This window comes from Marmota flaviventris, chromosome 16 (genome assembly GCF_047511675.1).
Source record: "Marmota flaviventris isolate mMarFla1 chromosome 16, mMarFla1.hap1, whole genome shotgun sequence".
Classification (NCBI taxonomy): Eukaryota; Metazoa; Chordata; class Mammalia; order Rodentia; family Sciuridae; genus Marmota; species Marmota flaviventris.
The window spans coordinates 65,339,479-65,359,989 of record NC_092513.1 but is presented as its reverse complement, the minus strand read 5'-3'; the positions used below and the strand labels follow the sequence as shown (position 1 = coordinate 65,359,989).

Here is a 20,511-nt window from a genome sequence, read left to right as displayed (position 1 = left end):
GAGATGATCATATTTTTTGCCCTTTATTCTAAAATGGTGTATTATAATAATTAGTTTTTCAATTTAGTATTTCTGGGGCAAGTGTTCTGTATCCTGATGCATTATCAATTTTCTATGTTGCTTGTTTTGAATTGCTACTATTGTTCATAGATCTTGTTTCGATTTTCATGACATTTTAGTCATACTTTTTCTTGTTTTATAATCTTTGTGGACTCATGACACTTCTGGTCTCATAAAATAATTTGCAAAATGTTCCCTCCTCCTTAATTTTCTGAAAGCATTTATGAAATTTTATATATATATATATATATATATATATATATATATATATATATATATATATAATGTTAGACAGTATTAACCAGTGAAGTCGTCTGGAGTTTTGTTCATGGGAAATTTCTTATTACAAAATCAACTTTTAAAATACATATGGGATGGCCATATAATTTTTTCTTCTTGTGTTATTTATGTATTATGTCTTCAAGGAGTTTTTTATTTGATCTATGTTATTTAATTTTTTAGCAAAGTGTTTTATAATATTTAATTATTACCCTTTCAATATATATTCAATTACATTCAGTATTTTTAGGATATATAGTGATGTCTTTTATTTTATTTTTGATATTCTCTTTTTTCCCTTAATGCGTATAAAGATTTGTAAGTTTCATTGATATTTTTGAAGATTTAAATTTTTATTTCATTGATCTTCCATAGTTCTCCTTTTTATCTATCTTGCTGGTTTAGCCCTTATAAGAATCTTCTATTTACTTTGAATCTATTTGCTTTTGTTTTATAATTATTTTTCTTTTTTAATACATTTAAAACTGTAAATAACTTTTTTGGCTTGCTTCAGCTGAACCTCACAAATTTGGTATGCTATGTTTTCCTAATCATTCAATTTCAAAAAATCTTAAGATTTACCTTTTTATTTTTCTTTGGTCAATGACCATTTTAGAGGAGCATTATTTAACTTCCCAATATTCTAGGATTTTCATAATATCTTTCTGTTATAAACATTTTCCTCTATATAATTGCATTATGTTCAGAGAACATATTCTGCATAATTTGAGTCCTTTAAATTTTGTTGAGACTAAATTTATGACCCAGAACATCATTTGTGTTGGCTTTTGAAAAGAATGTGTATTTTGATGTCATTGTTGGAGTATTTTTTGTCAGATAATTCAACTAAGACAAGTTGGTTGTCAAGATTTTCAAATCCTCTTGAGAAACAAAGGGTAAAATCTTTCAGTATGATTGAAGATTCTCCTATTTTTCTTTTTTATAACAAGCAATCTTGGATTCATGTTTTTGGAAGCTTTCTTATTGTATTCACAGAGACTTAGTATAGCTTTTTTGTTTGTTTGTTTAATTGATATTGCTGTCATTATGAAAATTTCCTCTTTCTCCACAGCAATACTTGGGTGTAGGAATCTCTTTGATCTGCTATTGCTATAGTCCTCCCTGCTTTCCTTCCTTAACTTTTGCATCACATACCATTTTCATCCTTTTAATCTATACGTTTATTTAGATTTGAAGTGCACTTTTTACATGTATGTTATAGAGTTGGGTTTTGCTGTTCATTAGGTCTTAAAATATCTGCCTTCTCATTAAATTATTTTTGAGCATTTACATTTGATGTAAATATTAACATGCCTAGGTTCAAAGGCACCATTCATTTTTGTTTGTCATTTGGTTTTTTCTTTTTATTACTCCATTTAAAAATTATTTGTGTAAATCACTTGCATTTTTCCCACTATTAGATTTTACTCAATATCTCTTTTCAAGGTTTTTTGGTGTGTGTTTACTTTCCAGTTTATATTATTCACCTTCAACTTATCACCGTTTATCTTCAAATGTGATATCAATTAATGTATATTGTAAAGATCACATAATAGGGGCTGGGGTTATAGCTCAGTGATAGAGCACTTGCCAAGAATGTGTGAGGCACTGAGTTCGATTCTCAGCACCACATATAAATAAATTAAATAAAGGTCCCTGAGCAACTAAATTTTTTTTAAAATTACATATCAATATATTCATTTCCTCCTCCCATTGTTTGTGTATGTCCATGTATTCACACATATTATTTCTGTATATGTTAGAAACCCCATGGCACTTTTGTTATTGCTTTTAATTAAATAGTAAATTATTTTGTCAAGAATTTGTAAAACAAAAGACAAGAGTATTCTATATTTATGTACATTTTACCATTTTTGGTGCTCTTTTCTGTTTGTGGCTTTTTTGTATTTGGTAATGTGTTTTTATTTCTTTGTTGGGGAATTTACATTGATTTTTGAAGGATGAGATCAGTTGTGTTGTGAAATGTACCATTTCTGAATCTGTTTAAAAGTTTTTATTTATATCATTCCTCCACTGAATAATTTAGAACTGGGATGATCTAGTGGACATCTATTATACATGGGGCCATAACCAAGTAGTGAATCATGTAAAAATGCCAATGTTGCAGAAATAACCTCTAACATGGTTGCAGAACACAAGGCCAACAAACAAATATCAATCACTGCATAGCAACATTAATATATTTAACTATTTAACACAACTGAAATGTATACTTAAAAACAATTGATAGCATAAGTTTTATGTTGTCTCTTTTACCAAAGTTTTTTTTTTCTTTTTCAGAAAGCATTAGGCAGGAGGATCACAAGTTCAAAGCCAGAATGGGCAACTTGGTGAGACCATGTCTCAAAATAAATTTCAGAATGTCTGAGAATATAACTAAAGCATAATTAGAGCAATTGTATAGCATATAAAAGGCCCCAGTTTCAGTCTCTAGTACAAATATATATATATATATATATATATATACACACACACACATAATATATATAAAAGAGACAAGGTCTAGCAACTGGTATCTGATTAGATATGAAGTTATATTTATTCCTTGAAGATAAATGAAAATATAAATCAGTCAAACAACAGAATCACTTTTCTCTATGCCAACTATAATGACAATCTATAGTTATCAATACAATTTTAATTTTAGCAAACTAGGCAGAAGATTGGAAGAAATGTTTCACAAAAGAAAATAAAGAAGGCCAAAGAGCATATGAAAAGATTTCACATCATTACACAGTTCCCTGGAAATGTGAATTAAAGCCTTGATAATATATCACTACATACTCATTAAAATACCTGTATTTATTTACACATAAGAAAATTCTCAGGAAATGACAAATATTGGCAAGCATGTGTATTTAATTGGAACTATCACACATTTCTGGTGTAAATTAGTAGTCATTTGGAAGTTTCCCATGTAATTAAACAAACATGTACTTAACACATGACCTGAAAGTGTATTCATAAGTAATTACTCAAGAGAAATGAAAATATATATTTACATAAATACTTATAACAAAAATGTTCATATCATATTTATTCATAATAGCCCCAAACTGAAAACATCTCAAGTGTCCATCAATAAGTAAAACGCATGAGCTGAGGTTGTGGTAGAGCGCTTGCCTAGCATGCGTGAGGCACCTCATAAAAATAAATAAATCAAAAATAAAGGCATTGTGTCAATCTACAACTAAAACAAAAATATATTTTAAAAAATAAGTAAAAAGCAAAGCAAATTTTAGTGTTTCCATACAACAAAATCCTACTCAACAGTAAAAAGAAGCAAAAGGTAGGAAATTCAAAACCATTACTCCAAACAAAATAAGTCAGATACAACAGAATGCATACTAATGACCCTATTCGTGTTAAATTCTAAAGAGACAAAAGCCATCTAGTGATAGAAATAAGATCTGTGGTCTTCTGGTGCCAGGATGGGGAGAATGGCTTCTTAAAGGTAGGAAGGAACTTTGGGGCAGTGAAAATGTTCAGTGGTTTCATAGCTATATGGTTTTATTGGTCAAAACTAAGTGAACATTTTGAACAGGTGTATTAAAGTTGTTCAGAAAAAAACTTCAACAGTTTATGAAAATTATGTCACAGTTTTGTCATAGTAAATAAAATAACAGCTAAAATGATATCTGTTTTATATGAATTCTTTTCAGTAAATATTTCCAAGACAAAGGGTATTTTTAAATGATTTGATGTTATTGTTTTCATTATTAAATTGTTCTTGCAATCACTAGGAATTTATAAAAACAATGTTCAGATCTTTGTTATCATTTTGTGCCTTTTACCAAATCTTTAACAATGAATACTTGCCTTAACAAAACACTTTAATGTTTTATCATCATAATTCATATTTCAAATTTAAAAGAGAGTGAGGAACTTATTCATTTAAAGAAAATCTCTAAATCACCTTGAGATTTTACTTAATAAGAAAAACAACTCTGTATAAAATTTATGCCAGGAAGTAAATGGATTCTATAAAGGTTGAGTTATGTCTTATCAATCATAATAAATCATTAATAATTAATAGGAGACCCAGCCTATGCATCGCATATGCACAAGATGGCCACAAGGTGGTGGTAATAACCTCTGTTGAAGCCTCATCCTACAGAAAGGGCCTGTAGCAAAAGAAAACTGTGCAGTCCTCTCAGAGGGCCTAGGACCAGACATGGATTTCCTCCTTGTGAAGTTCCCTTAAGAATAAATGTCCTTAAATAAACACTGAATTGCACTACTGCTCTAATCCACAGAATAAGGCATCAACTGCTGTGAACAAAAACAATGTAAAGGTCTAATCTAGTCCTAAATTGCTGCAAATAAGAACTAATTTGCTCTATATAGGACCCGATACCCACATAATTCTAGATCTTGTTGTTATTGACATTTAGTGCTGTGGATCTTTCACATCTTTGTGGCTGGAGATCTCTGACCTCTGCCCACACTTAGAAATCATGGCAACCAAAACAGGTCACCAGACCCTGCAAATGACCCTAACTGGAAAAAAACCAGTTGAGAACCACTGCCCCAAACAAGATTTAAATGATTAGAAAGGCCCATATTGCACTAAAGACATCTCTATTATCCCAGATGGATAATGGCTTACATACTGCAACCTGCATACACATTCTCTAGAGGCTGGTGGAAACAGATCAGGAGCTCCTTCTCTGAATTTCTGGTGTGATTATTAACACCTTGCCAGGAGATAATGATGCTTCTGGCTCCAAATACCCTACAGAATCACTGAATCACCTCAGATAAAGCCTCGATTTCTCTAGGACCACTTTATCCAAATTCCTTTTCTATTATGCTGTGCCCACTTGGGCGGCACCAATACCATATGCTGCTACCCTATCATGGCAAGGAAAGAGTAGTGGAACCATCCAGGGAAGAAGGGGATAAGGAAAGAGTAGTGGAGCCATCCTGAGAAGAAGGGGATAAGGGGAGTGCCCTTCCCTCCATTCCTTGGCCCACAACACCCTCCTTGGTGCCGCCTTTGGTGGGAGAGTCAAAGAACCCTCCCACCTTCCCTATGTCAAGAGAAGAAGTACATATCCACAGAAATCTGTCTATAAAACTCTGCTTGAATCTGTGTTGCTATAATAAAATACCTGAGACTATGTACTTTTTTAAAAGAAGAGAGGCTTATTTAGCTCATAGGCCAAGGGCATGGTGCTGGCTTCTACTTGCTTCAGTGAGGTGCTCATGGCAGATGGATTCATAAAGGTGGGAGCACTGACAGAAGAGGTGGCATAGCAAGGCCAGGAATTAAGAGATTGGACAGGATACGGCTCTCTCTTGTAGAACAACCTGCTGTCCTATGAACAAATCCACTTTTATCAGACCTGACCCATTCCTGAGAGATAGTATAAATCCCTTCCAAGGGTGAACTCCCATGTCCTGATTATCTATCACTATCACTAGGCCCCACCTCTTAAAGTCCCACTACCTCCCACTGAGGACCAAATTCCAACATATGAACCTTTAAGGAACAAACCACATCCAAACCATAACAACCTACAACCCAGAACTATGAGGATTTCTTATGGTCAGAAAGCACTACTATTAGCATTGTTATGGTTTGTATGTGAGGTGTCCCCCTAAAGCTCCTATGTTAATGCAGGAATACTTAGGGGTTAAAGAACTAGATTATGAGCCATGACCTAACCAGTAAATTCATCCATTCTCTGAATTAACAATTTGAATGGATCAACTGGGGCATAATTGTAGGCAGGTGGGGAGGAGCTAGAGGAAGTAGGTCACTGGAGGTGTGTCTCTGGATATTTGTATTTTGTCCCTGTTGCTTTGTTCTCTCTCTGCTCCCTGGCTGCTATGGGTTGAGCAGCTTTTCTCTGCCATGTCCTTCTGCCCTGATGCTCTGCTTCATCTTGGGCTCAGAGCTATCAAACTGGCCATAAACTTGAACATCTAAAACCATGAGCCCAAGGTAACTTTTCCTCTTCTAAGTTGCTTTTGTCAAGTATTTTGGTCACAATGATAAAACCCTAACTAACAAGCATTATCAGAAGCTCAGATTATGACCAAGAAATAGTTAATAGTAAAGAGAAAAATCACTTAACTTTTTGAGGATTTTATAGAAATCCATCTTAATTTCATATCTCCACTCCACAGAAATAAGAATGAAAAGAAAGGGACATTATTATTAATTCATTTTTGAAGTTATAATTCATTTAAGACAAACTCATGAGTTTGCTATTTTTTAAGAAAGATCACAGTCACTTTAATTACTGTCCTTTCCTAGAAATATCTGCAAATAAAATAATTCCTGATGATAAGATGCTTAACAGACTTGAGTTATTAATGTTCGTATTTTAAGGGTTTTTATTAGTTCATTATAGTTATACATAATAATGGGGTTCTTTTTGACACAGTCATGTATGGATGAACTATAATTTGCTCCATACAGGAATAAGTACTTCCTCTTTCCCCTCTCCTCCTCCCTCCCCAGTTCCCCTTCCTCTATATTGGTCTTCTTATTTGTGCTGTATAGATAAACACAAAAATGAAATTCACTGTGGTGTATTCATACATGTCCACAGCATAACTTGATCAGTTTCATTCTGCAGTTCCTCCCTTTCCCCATCCCTAGCCCCCAGCTCCTTTCTGGACTCCACTGATCTCCCTCCTATTTCCATAGAATTTATCTCTCCTTTTTCTTTTCTTTTTTTTTTTGTTCTAGTGTCAACATAAGAAAACAGTGGATCCTTGACTTTCTGATACTAGCTTATTTCTTAAACCAGGAATTTTTCAGAGAAAAACTTCAAAATCAACAAAATAATTTTTAAGTGCATAGAAATATCTTAACGTAAGGGTATGAGTGGTGGGGTGGCTTTTTAGTCCTTGGGCCTGAGGAAGGGCAGGCCTTGTGCAGTGCTGCTGGCTCTGGCTTTGACTCTTTAAGGATATCAAAGGCAGAGAGTGTAAGACAAGTCAGTTCAGATGAATAGTTTATAAATTTTATATTTGAAACTAGAAGGTTGCACTTTGGAGATCATTGCTTTACTGAAATTATTACTTGAGATATTAATAAGCAAACCAAATGCTACTGTAATCAACTTTGTCAAGCAAATACAGAATTGTATTGGTCACTTTTTTAAGGGCAGCTTATAGAACACATCCAGTTAACACAATCAGTGTGTAGAGAGAAATACTCTGTCTCCTGCACATTGTTTTGAAAGCTTTTTGGTAGAAATCACATGGTCTTGAACAGTCACATGTTTGAAAGACATCAATTAAATTCAGCCCTGTAATGTGTTTTTCATGTTTACAAGTGTTCTTATTTATGTGTCAAATAAATATTGGCCTCTTTTTCTGCCTCTCTGGTTACAGAAATCACAGCCAACTAATGGTTCATTAAGGAGAGTTTATTTTGAGGAAAGCAGATTGAGTCAAAAAGGAGTCTCTCTATCTGCACACATGTCCTGTTTATTGCTCAAGGGATACGTCACAGGGTGCACACACACTTTGCAGTGGCCTTGTGCAGAGGCTTACGTATGAAATATCAATCATTCCATGCTCACGGTAAATAAAGTTGTGAGATAGAAACCCTCAAAATTATCTTGGCCCTGAAAAGAAACTAAGACAGCTCATTAGAAGTTGAATTATGTCCCTTATAAAAGTGGCCTCAACTGGACCATTATCACAGACCCTGATCCAATATGACTGTGTCCTTATGAAAAGGGGACATTGGGACACAGGTACACAGGGAGAGCACCATGTGAGATGTAGGCAGAGGTGCAGTAATACTTCTACAAGCCAAAGAATACAAGATTAATGGAAACCTCCAGAAGCTGGAGAGAGGCCTGGGGCAGATTCTCCCTTCCAGCCTCAGAGGATATCAACCTTGCCCACATCTGTAGTTTAAGCCATCTAGATTGTGCTATTTTTTTTATAGCAAACTAATACCCAGCAACACTGGGCATTTTGTCCTATGCATTAAATAAGAGAGAGAAATAAATCTCTCACGTTTGCATTTTTTTTTTCATATTTTAAGTCTGCTAAAATCTATAGTGTAGATGGGACCTCAAGGATGGGCTGGTGTCTGCTATGGCTTTGTGCAGCTGTAGACCCAGATCCTTTGGGGAAGTGAGTTCTCATAGGGAGCATCAAAATGATCATTAATGGTTATAGATAACAAGAAAAAGAATCTCTGAAAACTTCAGGGCACCAGAGCCAAGTACTTGGCTCTGTGCAAGGTTGTTGGAGGTGTAACATGGAGAGTGTCCCTTTTTTGTCCTGACCCACCCTGACAAAGGATCTTGCTCAGAATGGGGACCTCAATGACAGCCACTCCAAGCTCTGTGGGAGCCTCAGTCTCTGAGTTCAGGGTAGAGGCCCTTCCTTTACACCCTGAGGGGAGTCTGATAGGGTGTGCTGGGGCCCTGTTACCTCCTGGCCGGACGACCCTGCTGATGGCAAGCATCTGTGTGCTGAGGAAGCCCCTATCCTGCCGAGCTCAGGGATCAGGAAATGAAAGCACGAAAAGACACCAAACACTCTCCTTCAGGCCCTGAAGAACTGAGAAGGAAGGGGTTTGCCTAAGACCACCTGGCGAGGCATGACAGGGGCATGCCAATCCTGTCCTGCAAGGTCCTGCACCCTCTCTAAGGCTGGGTCCAAGCTACCTGTATCCAGGAACTGGCTCCTGGGCCCCACCCCAACCTTAGAGCCCATGTGATCCCAGCACTCTCCCTCACATGTAGTCCCTGCTCCCTCCACCAGCAGGTGCTTTCCTCTCTCACCCTATACTCCTTGCAGGAAGGGGTTTCTAGGGCATTCCTTCCCTCATACACACTTAGCTCACTGTCAGTCATCTGCCCTAAGATGGTGGCAGCAGAAGCCTTATTGCACATCAGTGCCTGACATGCAGTCGGCCCCGTACCTGCAGCAGATGTGAACACTGCCAGCCAAGGTCAGGGCCAGGGGCAGAGACCCCCCCAAACATTCCATTGAGACAGAAGCTCCTTGTCCATGGTGAGGCTGGGCAGGTCAGAATACCCAAATGGCCCAACAGGGCTGGAATAAGGGTGTTGGTGGACCTGGAGTCAGAGCTGTCCTGGCAGTAGCCCCTCAGTCCAGCTTCCTGAGGGAGTTGATGGGGGCTCCTCTCTAGCAGGCTTTGCCCTTGATGGATAAGACTGCCACTGCTTCACTCCCTGGAAAAGCCCACAGTGTTGGGGTACTAGTTCCAGGTCCCAGACCTACCCCTGCCAAGAAGGAACAGGTGGACCCCTCAGTCATTCCCCATGAGGCTGCCACTGCACAGAGAGCAAGCTCAGGCCAATGGAAGGGCATCCAGAACTTTCTAGTGTCCCAGAGGCTCAGAAGCTCAGCTGGAGCCAAGGGCAAGCCCCACCCCCAGCTCTCCCCCTAGGCAGCCTGAGTATCCTAGCCTTTCCTGTCCTGGATCCCATCTCCATCTCCTCTGACTTCTATCACTGCAGGGGCAGGTGGTCATACTGGGTCAGGGGACCATGAACCTGCACCTCCTGGGAGGTGGTGGCCATAGATCTCAAACCCACTGGTCATCTAGGATGCACATGGCCAGTTGATGAAGAAGCCTATTTCTAGGCAGCAAGCTCCAGACCTAGGTGGGGAGGAAAGGCTGCTGAGGACCCTGGGATCCTGGCCTTTGGCTCAGCTCTGCCCTCTCCAGTCCCAGGAGTAGGGCTTTTTGGTGGTTGATCCTCAGCTGGGCACTGGAGAGGGAGCCCAGCATGTAGCAGGGGCCTGGTGGGGAAAGCACTGGTGGGCAGCATTACCCTAATCACTGACATGGGCCAATAAAAACAGAAGACACTGGCTCAGAACTCTCAAAACTTTGCTTCAAGGTGAGATAGAACGTCTTTGTTGCAGAGAGAACTAGAACATTTTAGGGCCTATTTGCTGAGCTGATGAGCCTCTGGTGCATCTATGGTCACTGGCTTAGCATTCCTTTGGTGTGAGAGGAGGGGAGAAGATGGGACCTGCTGCCAGCTGAGCTCTTGCTACAAGCCAGCCTGCCTGGGCCAGGATGGCCAGCCCAGTTCCTTAGGACCCCACCAACTGAGCCCCAGGAATCTTCTGAGGCCCAGAACCCACTGCCAAGCCCCTCAGCCTGCCCATGTTCCCCCTTCCCTCCTCCCACACCTCTGCAGTGCTGCATGCAGACACACAGTACCCCAGGCTGCCCTCTGCTCCCTAGCATCTTACATTTGTTCTACTTCAGCAGGGCTCAAATGAGTACATGCTTCACTGTCTCAATTAGCAGCTTCCTTGGACCACTCCACCCCTGTGGAGGTACCATATGTCAGTGTCATGAATAGACATAAGGCTGGGGGCTGGGAATTGGCAGCTCTCAATCACTTGCTGAGTAGACCAGGGTGGGGTCATCTACTGCACCAGAGGGGGTGCTGGGGCTCCACCATGGGCAAAGCCATGGGTAGGGCTTGTGAGGGTGTGGTCATTGGTACTCATCTGGGGGACACCTATCAGGCACCCAGAGCACATGAGTGTTGCTTGCCAAAGAGACAAGAACTAGCCTGGCAGTTGGTCTCTGCCCATCTGCCTGAGCATCTGTCCCTCCTCAGCACTGCTCTGTTCCCCTCTTTCAGCCAGGACTCATTTGGGCAGGTGACTAAGGAATTAATGAGGTAGCAGAGACCAGAGCGCATGCCAAGTGCTCCTGGTTCCAGTAGAGGGAGCAGTGAGGCCTCCTTCTTGGCCCTGCTGGAGGCTGATTCCAGATCCAATTGATGCTCCAGTTGATTGGCTTTCTCTTTCTAGGAGCATGACAGGTCCTGCCTGACATTTCCCCAGATATTTAATAGATACCCAAGTAATTTGTCCTGGAGACAAATTACCAGTGGGTTGCCTAAGCCTTTAGCATTTGTGCCCCAGAAATGAGATTGGCAAGTTAATAATGTGGCCCTAATCACACTGTTCCCTGCTGGCATTGGAAGAGAATTACTAGGAGATGGAACACGGTGCTGGTGGGAGGAGACGGTGCCTTACTAGGGCTTTGGAATAAAGCTTCATGAGTCCCCTGAGCTTCTACACTTCTGCAGAAGGCCCCAGCCTCAGTTTCCCCACCTGGTGTTTTTCCTCTGGCAACATGTTAAGAGTCTGTAAACAAGTCAGGATGGTGCCTGGCATTTTGCCAGGGGAATGTTAGAGTCTGTAAACAAGTCTGGATGGCGCCTGGCAAAATGCCAGAGGGAGTGGTTTGTGAAGTAACACCAGCAAGCCATTAAGTGTGGAGATTCCTTATTGGTTGACTGATGTATCTAGTTTATGCTAATTAGATAAGCTGTGTGGAATGTATAAATACTGCTCCTGACCTGCAATAAACGGCTCCCACTCCTGCTGTATCAACGTACACAAGTTGTTCGTCACCCCCCCCCCCCCCCCCCCCCCGTCATTTTGCCCAGCCAGCCAGGCTGCGGCAGCAACAGAGCCTTGATTTTACACTGAGAAACCGCATCTCCATGGGTGGGTAGAGGCTGGCTCTGCCCCTGACTCTGGCCCCAAGCCACAGTGACATGTGCACTATCTGTGGCTTTAGCTGGAGCCACTCAGCTAGAACATCCCCATGCGTGGGGTCCCTAGATGCAGGAAGGAGGAAATCTGGAGTTGCTGCTGAGCCCCCATGGGGCAGGGCTGGTGCAGAGCCAAGAGGCAGCCAGGCCCTGCAGGGTCTGGCTCACCCTGGAGTCAACGCACAGGAGTCAATTTTGCTTCAGGTAGTTTCTTTCACACGTGACCTGGAGTTCTGATCACACACAGGATGACTTGGCTTGTACACCTGCACACTCTTGCTCAAGGATTCACCCACATGAGAGCCTGTGAGGAGTCCCCAGGGAGGATGACAACCTGGTCAAAGGCTAGGCCTGGAACAGAGTGTGCTTGAGGATGGCTCCATTCTGTGTTCAGGGGTCCACTGCCCATGCTAGAGGCCATGGACAGGGGAAGCTAACAGAAACTGATAATTAGTGAAGCTGCAGGAGGTTCCCCAGCATCTCGCAGCCCAGGCAGGGAGCCCAGGCAGACAGCCCAGCCCAGTGGTGCCATTGTTTGGACCTTGAGTGTCCCTGAGAGGCCCATGTGTTAGGCTTGGTCCCCAGCCCATGGCCCTATCCAGAGGTGGTAGAACCTGTAGAAAGTGGGCCTAGTGGGCAGTCCTAGGTTGCTAGGGGTGTGCTCTCCAGGAGAGAGTGGGCCCCTGGTCTCTTCCTGTTTTTTCTTTCTGTCTACCATGAGGTGAGCAGTGTCATTCTTGCCATGATGTGCTGACCTGCCACAGGCCCAAAAGTAATGGGAACAGATGATCATGAACTGAAACCTCTGGAAACATGAACCTTCCCTCTTTTTAAGGTGATTTTCTCAGTTATTATTTCACAATAACAGAAAGCTGCCTAGCACAGGTGGCCTCAACCCACATAGAACTATGGGCCCAGAGTAGGAACCAGCAGGCCCTCCAGGCAGCTGGGTTTTCAACATGCAACTGTGCAGTTCATATCAAGGCTGTTGGCAGACATCTGAAGTCATGTGTCCATGTGCTTTAGGAACTCATGGAAGTTAACAAAATAGCTCCACTTCCAGGCCTTCCTGCTGGAAGATCATGCCTGGGGTGCTGGCTCTGAGGCAGATCATGGTGGGCTGGCACTCTTGCCACTCAGGATAAAACCAGAGAGCTGTCCAAAATATAGGGCTGTGTGAGATGTGGGAAGGAAGGGATGCCACCCAGAAGCTGATGGAAGAACTTACCAGGCTGGAGTGGAGAGAAGTCCCTGCTGGTGCAGCAGGTGTGAAGGTGACCAGGACATATGGGTGCCTGAGGACAAATGGCTCTGTGTTGCTTATCTTTTGCTGTGTAATAAGTTATCCCAGAACAAAGGTTTACTATTGCACAGTTTTGGGGGGACAGAAGCAGAATGGTGGAGGATTCTGGCTCTGGGTGTCATGGGGTTGCTTGCAGTCAAGAGGATGGCCGGGGCACAGTCCTCCCAAGTCTTGATGGGGGCTGAAAGTCCACTTCCAAAACAGTATCCTAGCATGGCTTATGGCAGGATGCTTACAATCCTAGCCAAGTGGACCCATTCACAGAGTGCCTCATGGTGGGGCAGGGGACCTCCCTCAAAGCAAATGACAAGAGCAAGAGAAGAAGTCAGAGAGGAAGAGGGGAGAGACAGAAAAAGGGAGAGGTAGCTAAAGACAGGGAGAAGGAGAGAGAAAGAGGGAGAGAAAGAAAGGAAGAAAGTAAAAGAGGAGAGGGAGAGAGAGAAAAGCAGAGAGGAAGAGGAAAGTTGGGGAGAAAAAGAGAGGGAGAAATGGAGACAGGGAGAGAATGAGAGAGGGAAATAAAGAGGAGAGAGACAGACAGGGAGAGGGAGAGAGAGAGAGAGAGAGAGAGAGAGAGAGAGAGAGAGAGAGAGAGAATATGACCACCAACAAGACAAGAGATACAGTGTGCTGTGTAACCTAAACCTGGAGCCAGGGAGAGGGCCATGGCTTCTGCCATCCTCTGTTGGTCATATAGATGCACCCTGTGTCATGCAGCAGGACAGGGACACAAGTTCCTGAAGGGCAGATCACTGGGCCATCTTGGAGGCTGGCTATCACAGGCTCCAGGAAAAACAATAAGCACATAGATGGCCTGATATTTTCAGTACAAAAAAAGATTCATATTCCATGGCAGGGTTTGGGGATAAATAAGTAACATACACATAGAGAATAACCCCCCCCCCCAAATTATTAAGGAAAAAAAAGAAGTTGTACAGAGATTAATTACAACGTATTACTCAGCAGTGACCAATGTATGCAAAGAAACATCTCCTACACACTGAATCCTGATTCATGAGGATGGGAGGAATCAGGAAGACTGTACTGTGTATGTGCACACATGTGTGTGCATCTGGCCTCCATGAGAGAACAAACTTTGACCCTCCATAGCAGGATATTGATGGGTAATTTCTAAATCTGAAAAGAAAAGGAAAAAGCAGAAGCAACATTGCTACTGAGAAGTAAATATTAAAAGAACCAGTCTAAATACCAGGAGGAGGATGGAGAAAGTAGGGAGCTACAGAAGAGGAGATGGGTTCCATCCCAAGCCCTACAGAACTATCTGATCATCCAAACTGTGCACATTTATCACTTTGTTTAGAACAAAACACAAATGAAATTTAAATCACCAAAAACAAAACCCATAGCACCCAAGCTGCCTTCCATGCCCAGCTCCCTGCAGCCTGGGCAGGAGCGCAGACAGCCAGGCCTTTTCCTGGGTCTGGGCTCCCCAGTGTCCTCCTTCCCCTCCTTCAGGTGACCTTGGTCTCTCTGCTCTGTCCTGGCCCTCAGCTTGCTCCCCAGGCCTGCCACTATCTAGGCTGCCCTCTGCAAGGTGGGGAAGAGCCTAAGAAAGGGAGGAAGCCAGCTAGGCAAGCAGGACCTCACCACCAGCCCACACTGGCCTCTGGTGTCAGAAGCTGAGGGGCTTGGTCCCCTGGCTGGGAGGCAGGGAGCAGGCTGTGCCATCCTTCCACACTCCTCGCCCACCACCCACCTGCCACTCACCCACATGCCAGTGCAGCCACCTCTGCTGTCATTAGTAATTGACAAAACTCCACCAGGTGCCTGGCCAGGGGAGTGCAGTGGGAACCACTGGGCTGCTTGGGTTGCTGCTGGGGCAGGTGGGCCAGGTCAGTGAGTCCCCACCCTACACAGGCCCCTGGTGGTGCCCCAAGTTCCTCACCTTTCTGAGGGACTAGAGAATGGGCTTCCTTGGGCAAGAGAGAGGTGTCTGCAGTGGGGGCACTGTGCCTGGAGGGGAAAGTGGAGACACCCCCTCTTGCCCCCCAAACACACAGCTTATTCTGGAGACACTGATCCTACCATCCCACTGATGGGGAAAGAGGCACAGAGAGGTGAAGTGACTTATCCCAGCACACAGAACAGAAGCCTGAATTATAACCTGCACACAGCTGTCCCTACCAGGACACAGAGCTCCAAGCAAAACCCTTCAGGCACTCTTCTGGGGGAGTGTGCTAGGGATATAAGGGGAAGATTCATTCCCTGCAGCCTGAGCTGGCTCAGAGGCCCTGCAGGGTTGGCTCCAGGAGGCCCATGGCTCTAGTGAGATGTTGAGGAAAAGGCCAAGGGACCCAGCTTGACCCTCTCAAGCAGCCGAGTGTCTGGGGGTGGGGTAGACTGAAGCTGGCCTTGGGCAGATCATACAGGCCACTCCAGCCCTGGCTGGAGTTCCTGAGGTCATAGAAGAGCCCTGAGGGGTTTTAGGTGAAACCCTGGAGCCAGCTAATCCACTGCTGGAAGCCACTCCCTCCGGGTTTCTAGGCAGGTTGGGGTGGGGGGCTGGGAAGAAGCACAGAGGCCAGCAGGTAAACTGGAAAGTCTATTTAGTTCGACTTGATTTATTAAGAGGTTCGATAATATTCCTAGCCCCTACAACCTGTGGTACACTTAGCTCATGGTGGCCTATAAGGCTGTGCAGGAAAAAACTGAGACTCTTGAGCGCTGCTCCCACAGCCCCAGGAGAAGTGTCTGCCCTACAGTCCCCATCTGTGGCCTGGTGGCTAGACAGTCAACACCTTTGGCCTCTGTGGGCCCTGCTTCTCCAAACAGCCTTTCTCACTGTTGGTCACCATGTTTCAGGCCTGAGCCAATCCTTAGATTCCTCCCCTCCTGGAGTCTTTTCAGTCCCAGGGAAGGTGGGGCAGGAATCGTTCCCACCTGATGTCTGAGTTGTGCCCATTTTATTAGAGAGAGGCGATCAGATCCCAGCCAGCTATTCTCAGCTTCAATCCTGTGCTTCCAATTTCCCTGACCCATGGTCCTGATGGAGGTCTGTCCAAATCTGGAAGAAGTTAGGAGGGCAGCTTCTGGGGCCACCTGCAAGCTTTCCAGTCTGGGCTTCTATGGGAGTGCCTATGTGTGTGTGTGTGTGTGTGTGTGTGTGTGTGTGTGAAGTTTGTGTGGGGTGTGGTGGGCAGCTGGCCAGGGTTGTGCCTCCTGGGGACCCTGATAGCCTGGGGCACTCTGGCAGGGGTCTTGGGCACCAGCTCCAGCCCACCCCAGCAGGTGGGTGGAATGAGGTGGCACCTTTCCCATGAGAACCCAGGTGGAGACAGACAGGAATCTGGACACTGCTGGTGTCTTTTGCAACTAGTTGCTCCCTGCTCAGGTCCCCTGGAGCCCCTATATTTCCCCATCTGGCTCTGCTCCCTCTGCTGCCAACTTAGGTGCCCTCTCTCCTTAAGGGACAGGCAAATGTCTTCCATCCCTAGTGGAAAGGGGTGCTCAAAGGTGTGTCTACTCCTGAGCTTGGGTGAGAATGCCACCCTTTCCCTAGCTCTCCATGTGTGCAGTGCCTGCCCAAGCCTGTGGCAGTCATGTGTCCCCTGGAGAACTTTGCTCAGGTCTGCCTGGGGAAGTGACATAAAATTTTAGGGGAACAGCTTGGGGTGCTTCCACTATAGTCCTGTTCTCTTCACACCCTTGAAAGAATTCCACCAGGGGGCCTGGCTAGGAAGCTGACCCATGCACAGGTGCTCAGTGGGCAGTTGCAAGCCCTCTGCCTACCATCTTGTTCCTGGCCCAGCCTGGGACTAGACTCCTGCTCATCCACACTTCACTTACTGTGAATTTCCTGCATGTCTAAGAGACTTCATCGGTATTTGCACATATAATGCCCACCAAACCTGCTGAGGAAAACAGGTTCTAAGTGAGAGCTGGTGGTCAGCTTTCTCAGAGGCTTCTGTAGACCCACCCCAAGGGGGTCCTCAACACTCAGTACACACTGGCTTGATTGAGGGGCCTGGCATCTGGGCTGCTTCTAGTCAGGATATGTTGGGCTGTCTCTCAGGTCAGCAGGAACCCATCACCCCAAGCATGTGGCCGAGTCTCTTTCCCTGCTGCCTTTCTGTTTGGTCTATAGCCCAGCTGCACTAGGGTAATGTGACATGTTTCTGAGAGACCCAAGGAAATATGCATAGATGGCATGCAAGATATTGGTGTACTTTTTATTTTGGTACCAGGAATTGGACACATGGATGTTTAACCACTGAATCACATACCCAGACCTTTTTTTATATTTTATTTAGAGATAGGGCCTTGCTAAGTTGCTGAGGCTGGCTTTGAACTCACAATCCTTCTCTTCAGCCTCCTGAGCCTCTACGATCACAGGTGTTTGCAACCATGACAGTGACATTGGTGTATTGAAAGCTAATCATGGAGAAGGCCCACTCTTCCGTGAAATTGCCTGTTTTATTTTTTGTGATGGTAATTTTTTATTGTTTATGATGACACTGTCAGTAATTATAGCCACAAAATTTTATGTTGACATAACACTGCTCAATCCATTCATCAGGCTGTGCTACCACCAACAATATGTAGGTAAAGATGGAACCCCCATAGAGAACATGAGTCCTTTGGGGGTTGTCACCTACAGGCCATCCTGGAGGAGGTGAAATAGAGGCCCCTGTGTATGGGGAAGAGGTAACTGCCTAAAATGTGGTGAGCATTTCAGGCCATTATATGTCTTATGTGATCTGTGATATTCACTATTTTAATTGTCATGTGGTACTATAAATCCTGTTCATATAAGATAGCAAAATTAATATGTGTGTTATTATTGCTCTATGGATTATATCTCACAATCCTCTTATTCCCTAAGACACAATATTGAAGTTAGAACAGTTAATAACTCAGTAATGGCCTATACTGTTTAAATAAAAGGAAGAGTCTCATGTTTTGCACTCTAAATAAAAATCTGTAACTCTTGCACTGGTTAATCACACTAAGGATACAAAGGATATGTTCTTGAAGGAAATTAAGGTGCTGCTGCAGGGCATATGTGAATCATAAGAAAGCAAAACAGCCTTATTTCTGATATAGAAAAAGTTTTCATCTTCTGGAGAACAGATGAAACAAGCAACATTCTCTTAAGTCAAATCCATATCTAGATTGTTCTAATGCCAAGAGAAATGAGAAAGCTCCAGAAGAAGTTTGAAGGTGCAAGAAGCCCATCTCCATAAAATAAAAGTTCAAGGTGAAGCAGCAAGTGCTGATGTAGAAACTACAGCAAGTTAACAAGATCTTGCTAAGCTATTTGATGAAGATGTATTATGGATTAGTTACTAGGTTTCCCCAAAAAACTAATAATGCAAGAAAGTTTAGAGGTGAAATTATTCAGTTATGAGAGCCTTAACTGGTCAGTGAATTAATCCTCTGGCAGGGATGAAAAGGCCAGAGGCATGGAAGGGGATGCCTTCCACTCTCTCCAAGCCTGGAGGTGTAGACAGCACCTGTGGAGGCATCTGGTGGCTGTGAAAGAAGTCTGGTTGCAGAGACTCAAAAGTGTATAGCACCTTCCTCAGTGTTCCACAACAGTGTTCCACATTTGAGGTGCCCAACAACAAGGGGCAGTGCCAGGATCTGGCACCAGGGGCATCTATCTGCGAGGAAGGCATCAGCAAGGCTAGGTGTCCAAAGGCGGTTTGGGGAGTCCAGTTGTATGGGTGGCAGCAGCAATGGGAAGTCCAGCCTTGGCATTGGGCATTCGTGGAGGCTTCAGTGTCTGAAGTTTGGTTATGGCAGTGGTGGCAAAGGCAACTGAGGGGTCTGGAAGCGGTAGCGGCAAGCAAGGCATCCAGGTAGGAGCTTCCTCATCCTTTGGTGGTGGTAGGAGTCTGGTTACTGTGCAATGGCAGTGAAGATGGCATTGCTGGTGGCCATGTTGAAACTCCAGTTGCTGCAGCATGGAGCTCTGGCTGCAGCGACAGCGACAGCTTGGGGGAAGCGGGCCTCAGAGCCAGAGGGCAACTGGAGGCTGGTAGGCTGCAGTGGCTGCTCCAGACAACTGGTCTTGCTCCTGGCAGGGCCTGCCTGCTCAGGAAGTAGAACATGGGAGGTAGTGATACCCAGATAGCCTCTGAGAACCTCATTCTGCCCACGCCTTCCCTGCCTGCTACTGTCCTTGAGCCCACTGGGTGTCTGATTGCCCCCACCCCCAGTTTGCCCTGTTCCTCCCTGGGTTTTGGCCTCTGCAGGGGGAGTAGGCCAGCTGTCAGCTGAGGCAGGATTTGGAGATGAACCCCCTTCCCCAGACACATTTTCCATGGATTGTGGGGGGAGAGAGCTTTGGAAGGGTGAGGGCTAGCACATCCTCCCCCAGAAAGCACATCCCTGTGGTGGGAGGAATGTGGAGGGCATAGGCAGCAGAGGGAGCCTGAAGGCGCAGAGCCCTCAGTCTTGGTCTTCTGTTGCCTTCACCCACAGAAATATGCTTTGAGAATGAAGATGTCCTAGGTCATCTGCTCTCTGCCCCACAGCCCATGTGGGATGTGGCTGGGGATGGTGGGAGTGAAAGAAAAGTTGCGTAGGACTGACCATAGGAATACCAATTATAGAGGCATAAGAAGAATTATTGTCAGGCACCTGACAAGTCTGTCTCATGCAGAGAGGGGAGTGACATGAGTGAGAGAAAGCAGCAGGAGAGGGAGAGCAGCAGCAACACCCCCTTGAGAATTACCTTTTATAGGCCAGAATCATGGCCACCTGTTAGGGGCGAGTATAGCCTTTGTGACTGGCACAGCAAGCATCACCTGATTTTTCAGAAGGCAAGTTACTGTTTCTTTAGAACAGAGAAGAGAAATATTTTATCTCTCAAGGAGAGAACAGAGACCTGCTGGTCTTTATCTCTTGAGAAAAAGAACAGTGTTCATAGAGAGGGAGTGGGAAAAGGAAAATGGCTAGTATTTTTTTAATACTAGGGCTTAGGGTGGCTTATGGATGGAGGTCTCTTCTTCTTATGGCTAATTCCTACTGGCATGGGGGTGGTGATGGGGCAGAGACAGGTCCTAGAGGGAGGTTTCTTCTTTCAAGTGAGCATATTATCCCAGAAGCATCTTATTGATCACTTCATTGGTGTAGGTCTTAGTCCTTTCCATGATGGTTTTCTGTAAAAACTTGAAAACACATGGTAACAGAAGGCTAGGCAGAGAATGGCATTTAGAAAAGAGGTAAATTTTAGTTGGGGTGAAGTTGGAAAAGGATCCCTAAAAATGTAAGTCCTGAAGGAGCTAGAAGAGGAAAGTGGGAGTCATAGGCCTTGGAAGTCCTGGGTCAGAGGCCAGCTCT

General features: G+C 44.2%; 1 long non-coding RNA gene across 4 annotated transcripts in view; it reads right to left on the bottom strand.

The window, feature by feature from the left end:
• LOC114079074 (uncharacterized) overlaps positions 1–20,511 on the bottom strand; it is a 72,919-nt gene that overhangs the window by 29,105 nt on the left and 23,303 nt on the right. The gene's annotated exons all lie outside the window — the stretch shown is intronic.